A 13,051-nucleotide genomic window follows, 5' to 3' on the forward strand; every position below is an offset into this window, starting at 1 on the left:
GTTCCTCCTAATGTTCAGGTGGAATCTCTTTTCCTGTCGCTTGCATCCATTGCTCCATTGGGTCCTGTTCTCTGGAGCAGCAGAAAACAAGCTTGCTCCGTCTTCAATATGACGTCCCTTCAAATATTTAAACAGGGCGATCATATCACCTCTTAACCTTCTTTTCTCCAGGCTAAACATCCCCAGCTCCCTAAGTCGTTCCTCATAGGGCAAGGTTTCCAGACCTTTCACCATTTTTGTCGCCCTCCTTTGAACACATGGCTCCAGTTTCTCAATGTCCCTTTTGAACTGTGGCACCCAGAACTGGACACAATATTCCAGGTGGGGCCTGACCAGAGCAGAATACAGTGGCACTATTACTTCTCTTGATCTAGACACTATACTTCTATTGATGCAGCCTAAAATAGCATTGGCCTTTTTAGCTGCCGCATCACACTGTTCACTCATGTTCAACTTGTGGTCTACTTGGACTCCTAGATCCCTTTCACACGTAGTTTCATTCAGCCAGGTGTCACCCATCCTATATCTGTGCATTTTATTTTTCCGCCCTAAGTGCAATACCTTACATTTCTCCGTGTTGAATTTCATTTTGTTAGCTTTGGCCCAGCTTTCTAGTCTATTCAGGTCATTTTGAATCTTGATCCTGTCCTCTGGAGTATTAGCTAGTCCTCCTAATTTGGTGTCATCTGCAAATTTGATAAGTATTCCCCCAATTTTTTCCTCCAAGTCATTGATAAAGATGTTGAACAGTCCTGGGCCCAGGACAGAGCCCTGTGGGACCCCACTAGTCACTTCTCTCCAGGATGAAAAGGAGCCATTGTTGAGCACCCTTTGGGTTCGGCCGGTCAACCAATTACAGATCCATGTAACAGTTCCTCTTCCTTCCTTCCTTCTTCTCTTCTTCTCCTTCTCCCTCCTCTCCTCCTCTTTGTTCCTTCCTCCACCTTTTCTTTGTGTCCCAGTTTTGGAGAAAAAGTGGGATCTATATATTTATTACCATAAAGTCCTCCCTTCTCAGCTTCTTCTAAAATGTCCAGTTACTCTCTCTCTTTCTCTTTCTCTTTTCCTCTGACTTTTCCTTTTGTCCACAGCTGACCTGCATTGATGCAAATGCCTCCCTTCTCAGCTGCTTTTTAAATGCCCCAGTTACTCATCCTCATTCTTTTTAGTTCCTCTCACTTGCCCCTTTTGTCTTCAACTGACTTCCATTGCTGCAAACTGGTACATCTACACTGCAGACATAATGCAGTTTGACACCACTTTAACTATCCAATGGTGTGGTAAGCACCCATTTCTTGGAGAGTGATCCATAGTTTCTCATGATCTATGCAAGCAAATGCTTTGCTGTAGTCTACAAAAACACAGGCTGGTTTTCTCCTGAAATCCCTTATTATGTTCCATTATCCAGTGTGTGTTTGCTATATGATCCCTACTACTTCTTCCTTTCCTAAACCTGGCTTGGACATCTGGCAATTTCTTGCTCCATGAGTCTTTGTTGTAGTATTTTGATCATCACTTTCCATGTGAAATGAATGCAATGATCCTGTGCTTACTGCAATCCCTAATACTGTATCCCTTTTCTTGGGGATTAGAATATATAGTGAATATTTTCAATCTGTGGGCCCCTGTTTTGTTTTCCAAATTTGTTGACAGATTTTAGCGAGGACCAGACTGGTTTCTGTCTCTGAAGCTTGAAGCATCTCTTTTTGTATGCCATTTGTTCTTGGTGACTTATTTCTCTCAAGTGCCCTGAGGGCATATCTCACATTACTTTGTAAAACTGGAGGTTCATCTTCATATGATTCATCTTTTTTTTTAATAATTTTTATTAATAAAACAAAAACATAGTAACAAAAACAAACAATACCAAGTAGTATATACAACAAACAAAACAATCATACTTAATCACACAGAATATATAAGAGGAAACCTATCTAAGAGTACTCACCCTTACCTTAGCCTTCGACTTATCTTCCTTCCTTAAACTTTCTTACTTCTTACTTTCTCTACCCCCACTTCCTAGATTAGCCTTGATACTTAAAACAACCTACTCTAACCCTCTACACTTTCTTCTCACCTCACCTATTCCTAAACATCTTCTTCTTTGTTTCCTCTTCCTACTATTCTTCCCAAGTTCATTCTATCATTTGTAGACAGATTTGCCAACATACAACATTAAAAAAAAAAGACTTCCTGTCACCAGTATCTGTTCTATTTTTGATTGACATGCCTTTCTTAAAATACAAAGATATAGCAATCTAGACCCACCTACCCTACATCAACTGAAATGTTTAAGTTGTTTATCAAACATAATGCATTAAGTTGTTTATCAAACATAAACATAATGCATTATACATTATACACTTATACACATAATGCTTATACACATTATGTTTATCAAACATAATGCATTATACATTATACACTTATACACATAATGCATTATACACAATATTCCATGTATTGTTTCCATTGTCTCTAACTATGAGACAAAAACAATATTTATATATTCCTCTCATATATAACATAATGCAATGTTACCCCATTTGGATTCCAAAAATTTATAAAATCTTCCCCAATCATCATTAACCTTGCTTTTAGAGTTATCCTTCAGGATTTGAGTCAGTTTATCCATTTCTATTCCTTCATATATCTTAAATATCCATTCTTCCATAGAAGGATTGGACTGGTTTTTCCAGTGCTGCGCATAACAGATTCTTGCTGTTACCACCAAATAGAATAACAGTTTTTCCTCTCTCCCCTTAATTTCTTCTTCAAAAATCCCTAGCAAGAAACATTCGGGATTATGTTTTATTACCTTGCCCATAATTAAATTAATTTGGTCGTTGATCAAGTTCCAATATTCTCTGGCAAATTTGCAGGTCCACCAACAATGGTAGAAAGACCCAACTTCAGTTTTATACTTCCAACATTTATTATTTGAGTTTTTGGACATTTTCGCCAATTTAGCCGGGGTTAGATACCATCTAAAGAACATTTTATAAAAGTTTTCACGTAAATTCTGGGAGACCGTAAATTTGAAATTGTTCCACCATGTTTTTTCCCATTGGTTTAAATTTATAGGGTGCCCAATATTATTAGCCCATGTGATCATTTGTTGCTTCACGACTTCTTCTTCCAGGTCCCAACTTAGCAGCAATTTACTATATAGCTTCCCTATCACATTTTTGGTGTTGTCTATCATACATTGAATTAGTTCTGACTTATCTTGAGGTGGAGCAAATCCAAATTCCTTTTTATCATCTTTAAATTGTTCTTGTAATTGCTTGTAAACAAACCAGTTTATGTTCCACCCTTCTTTATTTAATTGATCTTTAGATTTTAGAAAGAAATCCGATTTACTAGTGTCGATGATGTCATTATACCTAATCCAGTCTCCTTCTTTATACATCTCTTTTCTATAGAAAGCTTCCTGTGGCGAAGTCCAACCAGGTATTTTCGGGATTATTCTCTTTTTATATCTATTCCAGACCTTAATTAGTGAACCTCTTACACAATGTGATCTGAATGATCTATTCTGTTGCCCTTTCCCATAAATCAAGTATGCATGCCACCCAAAGGGTATTCCGTCCGCTTCTACATCTAACAATGAATTGTTTTCTAACGTAATCCAATCCATATGGTTCATCTTTAAACGAATCAGACATCCTTTCATCTCTTTTCTATAGTTCTTCCATGTATTGTTTCCATTGTCTTTTTTATTTCTTATTGGTCTTGTAATATGTTCCCTTGCTGGTTGTAAGGCATCCCCACTCTTGGTTTAACATTTCCTTTCATTTCTTGGATCTTGTTGAAGAGGTCTCTTGTTCATCCTTTTGGTTGTTGTTGTTTTTAGCTTCTATTTCATTGCATTGTTTATTATAATAGTTCTCCTTATCCTTGTACAAGTCGTTGTACATTTGCATTCAGGGTCTCTTTCTGTTTCTGTCACTGTTCAATTTTGCTTCTTTTTGGTCATTGACTGCAGAGTTTCAACTGTCTTCCATTGAGGCTTATCTTTCTTTTTGGCAAACAAATAATGCATTTCTCCTTTTCTAACTAAGTCTAAAGTTCTTCTCTACCTGGTCAACTAGGCTTAATAGTGCAAATCTATTTTCTTACATTATCTTTAAATTCTTTGGTTATGGTCTTCAGGTTGTATTTTGACATGATGGTGGATGTAGTCTTCATCTTCAGCATTACTCTAACTTTTGCTATTAGTAGTTCATGGTCTGTGCCACACTTTGCTCCTGGCCTTATTTTTGAGGGAAGAATGGAGCTTTTCCATTTTCTGCTTCCAATTATGTAGTCTATTTGATTTCTATATAGTCCAGCAAGTGATGTCCATACAGTTGCTTTTTAGGTTGCTTGAAGAATCTGTTTCCAATGACCAGTTTGTTTCCTGCTTTGTTACTTGAACCCAGGCCAAATTTTGCTATGATGTTTGATTCTGTACTTGCAAATTTTGTGCACTACCCCAACCATAATGTCAAAATACGACCTCTGTAGAAATAGTATGCATGGTCTGCACAAGATAGAACGCATAGAAAAATGCTCTTTTCTGTGCAGAAAATAAAACGTCTCTACAGAAATATTTTCTGTGCAGAAAAGTGCTGTTTTTTGTGGGTGCAGGACAGTCTTTGTGCAGAATAAGTTTTGCATTGCAAAGATTGCCATCACTCAGGAATTCCTTTTGCCAAGGTTTCTCAATACTTGAGAAACATGTTTTCTGACCATTGTTTGGGGAATATTTCTCAATATTCCCCCCATCCCTAATTCTCTGTTGTTGCCGTTATGGTGACAATGAGTTGGATACAAGAGGACATTGTGTACCACAGGCCAGGATTGGGATTATTCTATTATTATTTTAAAGTCTGACTCACTGGAAAGTAACTTTTGAAAAACAGGAAAATAAATTGTTCCTTTTTTCAAAACTGTAAATGTAGTAGCAAGTTATTACTCTTTGGAGAGCTAGTGTGGCATAGTGGTTTCAATGTTGGACTATGATTCCAGAGACCAGGGTTCGATTCCTGCTTGACCATGAAACCCACTGGGTAACCTTAGGCAAGTCACTCTTTCTCAGCCTCAGGGGAAGGCAATGTCAAACCTCCTCTGATCAAATCTTGCCAAGAAAACCCCATGATAGGTTCACCTTAGGGTTGCCATAAGTTGGAAATGACTTGCAGGAGCACAACAACCAAGAAATGACTCTTTGGGGGAACTAGAACTAGAGCTTTAAAAAAGTAACTTCCAGCACTTCATTTTCCTTGCTGATTCTCCTCTTGATGGGGCATGAACATCGTTTCTCCAGGGTCACCTTGACCTTCTCCGATGGCCGCTTTCAACTCTCGCCTCGAGACGCTTTCTATGCTTGGCCCCATGGAACTAATAAGAAGAGACCAGCAAAGAATGCCGGAGCAATGATCTGAGAAAAAAGGGCGAGAAGATATTAAAAAGCCATCATTGTCTAGAGGAAAACAACTGTCAGCTTATTCCACCCAGGAGTTGGGTAGGAGGGCATGGGAGAGCTTAGCGCTGGGGCCGGGTCAGGGAAGCCCCCCTCTCCTTTTGACCCCTGCAGAGGCCAATAAAAACCAACTCTGTGGATCGCAGGAAGTTAAACCGTTAATTGAACAAAGCACAAGACAGATACTGTAAGGGGCAATTAAAATCTCAAGCAAGAGAAGGAGGAGGTGGGTGACGCCGTGGGTATTGGCCAGCTCCCCCTACAACCCTCCTTTGCATTGGAGTTAAAAGTGAGGTCCAGTGGGAAATGTTCTTAGCATTTCTGCCCAGCTACTGTTTTGCAATGTGATTGTTTGTTTTGCAATGCAATTGTACGAATATTCACACTCACCCATTCCCAATTTGCATAGAGATCTTGTCGCACCTTTGAGACCAACTGAAAGAAAGAAGTTGGCAGCATGAGCTTTCCTAGACTTGAGTCTACGTCCTCAGATGCTTTTGGATCTGGTGCATCTGAGAAAGTAGACTTAGGTCTAGGAAACTGTTTGGATCTGATGCACCTGAGGAAGTAGATTTGAGTCTATGAAAGCTCAGGCTGCTAACTTCTTTCTTTCAGTGAGTCTCAAAGGTGTTACACGATCTCTTTGCACACTCATTTTACTGACACTGTTTGATAGTGGAACACATTCCCTTGGAGAGTAGTGGAGTCACCTTCCTTAGAGGTCTTTAAACAGAGGCTGGATGGCCATCTTTCAGGGATGCTTTGATTTGGATTTCCTGCATGGCAGAATGGGGTTGCCATCCTCTGAGGCTGAGACAGTGTGACTCACCTAAGTGAGTTTACACAGCCGAGCAGGAATTTGAACCCTGCTGTCCAGAATCATTGTCCAAGTCTCAAACGCTAGTTGTCATAGGTCCAAAACTGCAGAAATAATCCAGGTTGAGACTGCTTTAACTGCCCTTGTTGAATGTTAGGGAATTCTGGAAACATTCGTTTTGGGAGACACTGAGCCTTGCCTATCAAAGAGCTCTGGTGCCACATAAACTACATTTCCCACAATGCCCTAACATTGAGCCAGCGGTCTCAAACTGGATTATTTCTGCAGTGCGTTTTGGACCATAGCAAGCAAAATGGCAAGATGTGAAAGCAGCTACCCCACGTTCCACTCCATTAAATGGGTTTTGATGACTAACCGTTTAATGGAGTTGTTTCCCCTCCAATATCACCATTTCCCTCTCGTAAAATGATTGATGATTTCATTAAGATCTAGGCTATCGGTGTCTCAAAGGTAAGGGAACCGACACCACCGAGATATAATCAAATTGTAAAAAGCCACCATGCTCCCAGGACAACAGCTTGCTGGGGGTCAGGAGCCCACCTTCCAGATCAGGGCTAAATAAAACTCAGCAGAAACTTGATCACCTCCAATAATTATAAGAGGGCATAACGTTACATTATGAAAAGGAGGTAATGAAAGGAAATTGGCATGAAATCTTCAGGGAGTGGGGCAAAGGGACAGAGAGAAAGAGAACGGTTGCTTGAACTCAGAAGTTACTTTCAAAAGTAGCCATTCCAAGGTACAAAACCATAGTTAGGTTTACTACTAGTTGCAAGTTTTAAAGGTCGGTCTTTCTTTTCTCCTTATTCAAATAGACCTAAACAGTTTATTTTTGTTGCTTTTCCAAAAAGTAGCTACTTTAAATAATTATATCAAAACGCCACAAGCCACAGGTCATTGGCGGCATCTGCACTGCCGAAATGATGCAGTTTGACACTGCTTTAACTGCTGTGGCTCCATGCTATGGAACTCTGGGCTTTGTAGTTTGTTGTGGCACCAGAGCTCTCTGAGCGAGAAGGCTCAATGTCTCACAAAACCACAGTTCCCAGAATTCCCTAGCATTGAGCAAAGGCTTTTAAAGCAGTCTCAAACTTGATTATTTCTGCAGTGTGTAGGGGACCTAAGTCTCCCAATCCAGAATCTCGTCTGATGTTTTTACCTTGAAATGCATTGTGGCTAAACTGGTGAGAGGCAGCATGGCATAGAGGTCTGAGTGTTGGACTACGACTCTGGAGATCGGGATTCACATCCCAGCTTGGCCATGGAAACCACACTCTCTCAGCCTCAGAAGATAGCAATGGCAAACTCCTTCTGAAGAAAACCCTATGATAGGGTCACCATAAATCCAAAATAATGCAAAGGCATGCAACAACAAAACCAAACAAGAAAGCCACCAGGAGGAAGCCAGATTTAGTTCCATATAATGCATTATTTTGTGGTGAGTTAACTTCCAAAGGCAAGTTCAGAAGTGGGTCATTGGAAGAATGTACCCTAAGTCTCTCTTCTTGTTTATTGTGAGCCAGGAGAGTCCAGATTTCCACCCGCCTTTCCTAAGGGATGATGCAAAACTCCTCTCCACCCTGAAGACCGGATCAACCATGGATGCTTGGGTCCCAGCCATGTCTACTTAATGGCCATCCTAAAATGTTGCCCTCCGCTTCCACTTGCTGGCTGCAAGGGAAGGCAGGGGGGTTCCTCGGATTGTGTCTGTGACCCTGGCAGATCTTCACAAGCGGAGACAGCTGAGTCACTCATATTTCGGGGGAGAAATATCACAATTGACTCTATTCAGCCCTGGGGAGGGGAGGAACGCCTGCTGGGTCTTCACAGTTCAACATGAGCAAACTCGGGAAGGCTTTTGTGAAGGCCTGCCAGAACCCAAGATTCAATTAGATGACCTTTCGCAAATCCTCATTTGCACTGCCAATATCTTCGGGAGGAGAAACATAACAGACTTCAGCGCCTCAATGGGCTCAGGCAAATTGCAGGAGACAGCTTTTCCTATCTGGTTGGCTATCCCAAAACACCGGCCCAGTGGATAGGGTTCAGAAGGCTGCCCTTGGCGGCCCAGGAGCCTGGGATCCTATCTCTCCCCTCAATTCACTCACTCCTGAAAATGCACAAATTATGTTATTGGTTCTCATTAATGCATCTGCTTTTTATTTATTTAATAGCCCATTTTTCTCCTATATGGGTGCCGATGTGATGTAGCGGACACCATCATCCACAACCCAAGCGTCACTGCAATGAACAGAAAGCATGGGACACACATCTTTACCTTCACCCCTTACTCCTCATCTTCCTCTTATTTGGCCCCTCCATTTCTCCATAGATCGATGTTCTCCCGCTGGGCCGTGCCACAATTAATCAGGCTTTCTAGGTTTCCGTTAATTGTTGTACCCCGATAAATTGGTTTGTACTAGCTTCGCTCCAGCCTTGATAATTTCACAGCTTTGTGTGTCATTGTGAGGAAGGAGGCGAGAGAGAAAGCGAGAGAGAATGAATCAAAGGGACTGTTGTTGTACGACAGGCAAGCTTGTTTTCTGCTGCTCCAGAGACTAGGAAAAGGAGCAATGGGTTCAAATGACAGGGAAAGCGATTCCAACTCAACATTAGGAGGAACGTCCTGACAGTAAGAGCTGTTCAACAGTGGAAGATGCTGCCTTGGAGAGCGGTGGAGTCTCCTTCTTTGGAGGTTTTCAAACAGAGGCTGGATGGCCATCTCTTAGGGAGGCTTGGATTGTGACTTAGAATCATAGAGTTGGAAGATGCAATGGCAATTCCCCCTCTGAAGGAACCTGGCAAGAAAACCCCATGCTATCATCATCAGAAACTCTACCTGGCTTGTTTGGGTCACATTAGGGTTGCCATAAGTCAGAAACAACTTGAAGGCACACAACAACAACTGGATTCCTCCTTTCAAAATTGGAGTAAAATGTGGAATGGATTCACAGCCCCACTGACCTGGAAGCCATTAGCAGCCACTATTTCTCACTCCTTGAGAGTCTTTGGAAAGCAGTGGAAACTAACAGTGTTTAACTTTCTCTTTTGGAAGGTACTGTCAGTATTATAGGCCTCTGTTGCTAAAGTAAAATGACTTCTGGCTGCTGGTGTTATCACTGCATCTGCAACAAAACCAAACCAAACCCAGTTTGCACTTAAGCCAATTGTGTGCAACAGTGCTTCGGCTCTACAGTTTACGGAAGTCATTTCAGCAGTTTTTACCAGCGCTTGCTTTTGGGTTCCCTGCCAAGTCTTCATTTGTACAGGACTCATCAGCTACAAAGGGAAGGATATTCCATTCATAGAAAGATAGAGGAGGAGAAATCCATCAGAAAATCATCCTCGGTTTGTTCCAGTTGCTGAGTTGGCAAAACATAAATGGATAAGTTGGAAGAGAAGGCAGAATGGTAAAGAACCAGAGTAAAGGATTTAATGGATGGTGTTACAGACAACATACAAATGGGGATCGGATGTGCAAGATATCGAGTGGTGGATATGTGATAGGATTATTAAATATGTGTTATGGGTGTCTATAATTTTACTCCACTTAATGAAATAGGTGCGCTCCTGGGCATGACTTCTTGAACAGAAAATTTAGATACCATTTTGGGAGAAAGACAGGATATAAATCTCATCAATAAAAATTGAATAGCAGAGGCCAAAGTAACATGGAGAACACAATAGTTTAATTCCATTTTAATGGTCACTTTTATACGTTCTTAACTGTACTCTGCTTTTAGGCCGCTTTGAGTCTCAGTTTGAGGAAAATGGTGGGATACAAATAAATATAACTCTGATGGGTTCCTGTACCACAAAAAAGGAGAGCAGTTTGACACATTTTAGCAGACTTGTTTAAAACTAAGAATATGCGCCTGTGAAATGAAACAAGCAGGTCAACCTTGAATAAGTCAATAGATATTTTGAACCTTCCAGAACACTGAAAAAGCTTCCTCCAAAATGCACCTTGGCATCATTTTTTAGTTTCTCCAGCCTCAACTTTGCTTATGATTTCCATTCTGGTGGCCAGATCTACACTTTTTAACTGGCATAACTGGTGAGGCAAGGCTTGTCCACTTTTGAACTTTCAGGTCTCTGTTGTTGGAATCCTTCACAGAAAATAACCTGGAGCTCCATGTTGGAAACATCACAAGAGAAATACTCAGTGGTGGCTGTCATTTTCCATAGCTAAATCCAAATGCCATCATTGAGGTACCAAAAAATCCCATCACTGACATTTTCATATGTTCACTGTCTCTTTCCCCCATCATTTTCTCCAAAGAGCTATCCAAGGTCCTGAGACCCATCTCCACAAATTGGTCCAGCAATTTGGAAAGCTCTTTTTAAACCTGGAGTAGATTCACCATTCCAGTGGACAGAAGCGGCAGACGCTGGTGGGAATCTAAGGTGCAGAATGTACTTTGCATGGTGAGAAAGCCCTAGGTTCAGAACCTGGCATCTCTACATCAATGCATCGGTTACAGTGGTGAGAAGGTCTCATCAATGCTGGAGATCCTCTACCAGCCCAAGCAAAGAATTCCAGGTTAAGTGGGCAACTAGATAACATTCCCATCATGGCCTCCACATGCCACATTTGCTGAGGTTTGCAGGGGACACCAGTGACAACTTCCATTTGCAGCCACCCTTTTCTGTTTCTTTGTTTCTCTCTTTTTTAATTCTCAGAGAAGAAATAAGAAAAGGAATACCTGCACAATGCCTTCTTAGGAGCAGAATTCAGTCTTCAAGGGTATCTTGCAGCACCTCTGAGGGTAACTGTGCAAAAGAGGTTGTAGCATAAGCTTTCATAGACTTGGTCTGAAGAAGTTGGCCAACTGTGTCTAAAGCGTGTAGATTCCCTGAACTGCCATTTCTGATCAAACCCACCATGGCAAATGGCCTCTCCTGGAAGCCTCCCAGATGTCACCTTTTAGAAAGGTTGCAGGGTCCTCCTATAGGGTTGGATAACACAACTGTTACTTTGCAAAACCAGAAAGTTTCCAGCTGTTTCCTGATTTTTTTTTGGGGGGGGGGGAACAGCAGGGGAGGCATTTTTGGAAGTCCATGGCTGGCATCTTGTTAAAGATTTAAGCATTTGTAACTGCAGCTTACCCATCCATAAGTCCCTCTTTGGACAGGGCACAGAGGGCTATTCTCCTGCAGGGTTGGAAAGAATAGCCACTGGACCCATGACTGCCCACTTCGCCTTAGGTAAACTTTCCCCTCTTTGCTTTAGTCCTCCTATTTGTAACACACATCTGTTGCTGCTGTGGCTGTGTGCCTTCAAGTCCTTTCTGATTTACGGTGATCCCAAGGCAAGCCTATCATGGGGTTTTCTGGGGCTGAGAGTGTGTGACCCACCCAATGGGTTTCCATGGCCAAGTTGGGACTGAAACCCTGATCTCCAGAGTCATAGTCCAACACTCAAACCACTATGCCATGCTGGCTCTCATCTAACTTACATGATTGTTGGAAGGACCACAACCAGATAATTAATATGAATTAATGCCCCAAGGTTCGGAAAGGATTTTATTATAGCAAGCAGTGTTCTCCAAACAGATTGCAAACAGCACAAGTATTTTATAAGGGTTATTTCAAGGTTACAATAACATATTTTAGAAATGCCATTTTGTAAAAAATGGGCATTATATTGGAAGAGTCTTCTGCCTTTCGGTTTTGTTTTAAAACGGAGCATATAACTGAGTCAAAGCCGCATTGGCAGGGCAGCGTATAATAAAAAATTTAAAAGGGGAAGCATTCCCTTGGAGCGCGATGCCCCATTTAATTGATTTTTAGTGGCATCTTGCTGTGACGGCAAATTCAGGATAAGCAGGGCCACAGTCCATCGTCTTACGAAGTAGTAGCTGTTTAAATAAACAAAGAATTGAAGTGTACAGAGGTACCGAGGGATTAAAAAGAGGCACAATTCATTATGAGTTCAAATGGTACTCCTGCATCCAAAGGAGTGCTCTCTTTTTCACCAGAGGAAACACTGACACTTAGTGGCACCATCCTGATATTACAGCTGTGCTATTGGGAGGATGTGGCTACATGGGTTGCATCCACATTGCAGAAAGAACCCGCTTTGACACCACTTGAACTGCCATGGATCAATGCGATGGCATTCTGGGAAGTGTATATTGTTGTGAGCAGAGCTGCCATGCTGAAAGCACTATACCATGCTGAATTTCTTGACTTCAGATTGCATTTGGGAGGCCTGTGCACTGTTCCTAAATTTTACACTTACTTGAGAGTAATTCCCATTTAATCCAGTGGGACTCCCCTCTGAAGGGACATGCATAAGACTGTTCATTAAAAACACCTTGGTTGGATGTTGTGATAAAATGCATTAACCATTTCTTGACCCATCAACGAACAATTTCTTTCCCAGCTCTCAATAAGGCTTCCGTTTTTGCATTTGTCGCTGCTGTGGGAATATTTTGTTTCTAGGGGTGCATTTACACTGTAGAAATAATGCAGTTTGACAGTACTTTACGTGTTGTAGTCCCCTTCTAGGAAATCCTGGGATGTGTAGCTTTTACAAGGTCTTTCATCTTCTCTACCAAAAGAGTGCTGGTGTTTCACAAAAACAACAAATCCTGGGAATCTTTAGGATGGAGCCATGACAGTCACACTCATATTTATGATCTCAGGAGCTCTGTCCTGGAAATAGAAGTTAACTTGTTCTGGGTTACAAGAAACTAGAGGTGTAGCGGTATGTGTGTGCGCAAAATGAAAATGTTGCCTCC

Source organism: Sceloporus undulatus, chromosome 7, assembly GCF_019175285.1.
Source record: "Sceloporus undulatus isolate JIND9_A2432 ecotype Alabama chromosome 7, SceUnd_v1.1, whole genome shotgun sequence".
In the NCBI taxonomy this organism is placed as follows: Eukaryota; Metazoa; Chordata; class Lepidosauria; order Squamata; family Phrynosomatidae; genus Sceloporus; species Sceloporus undulatus.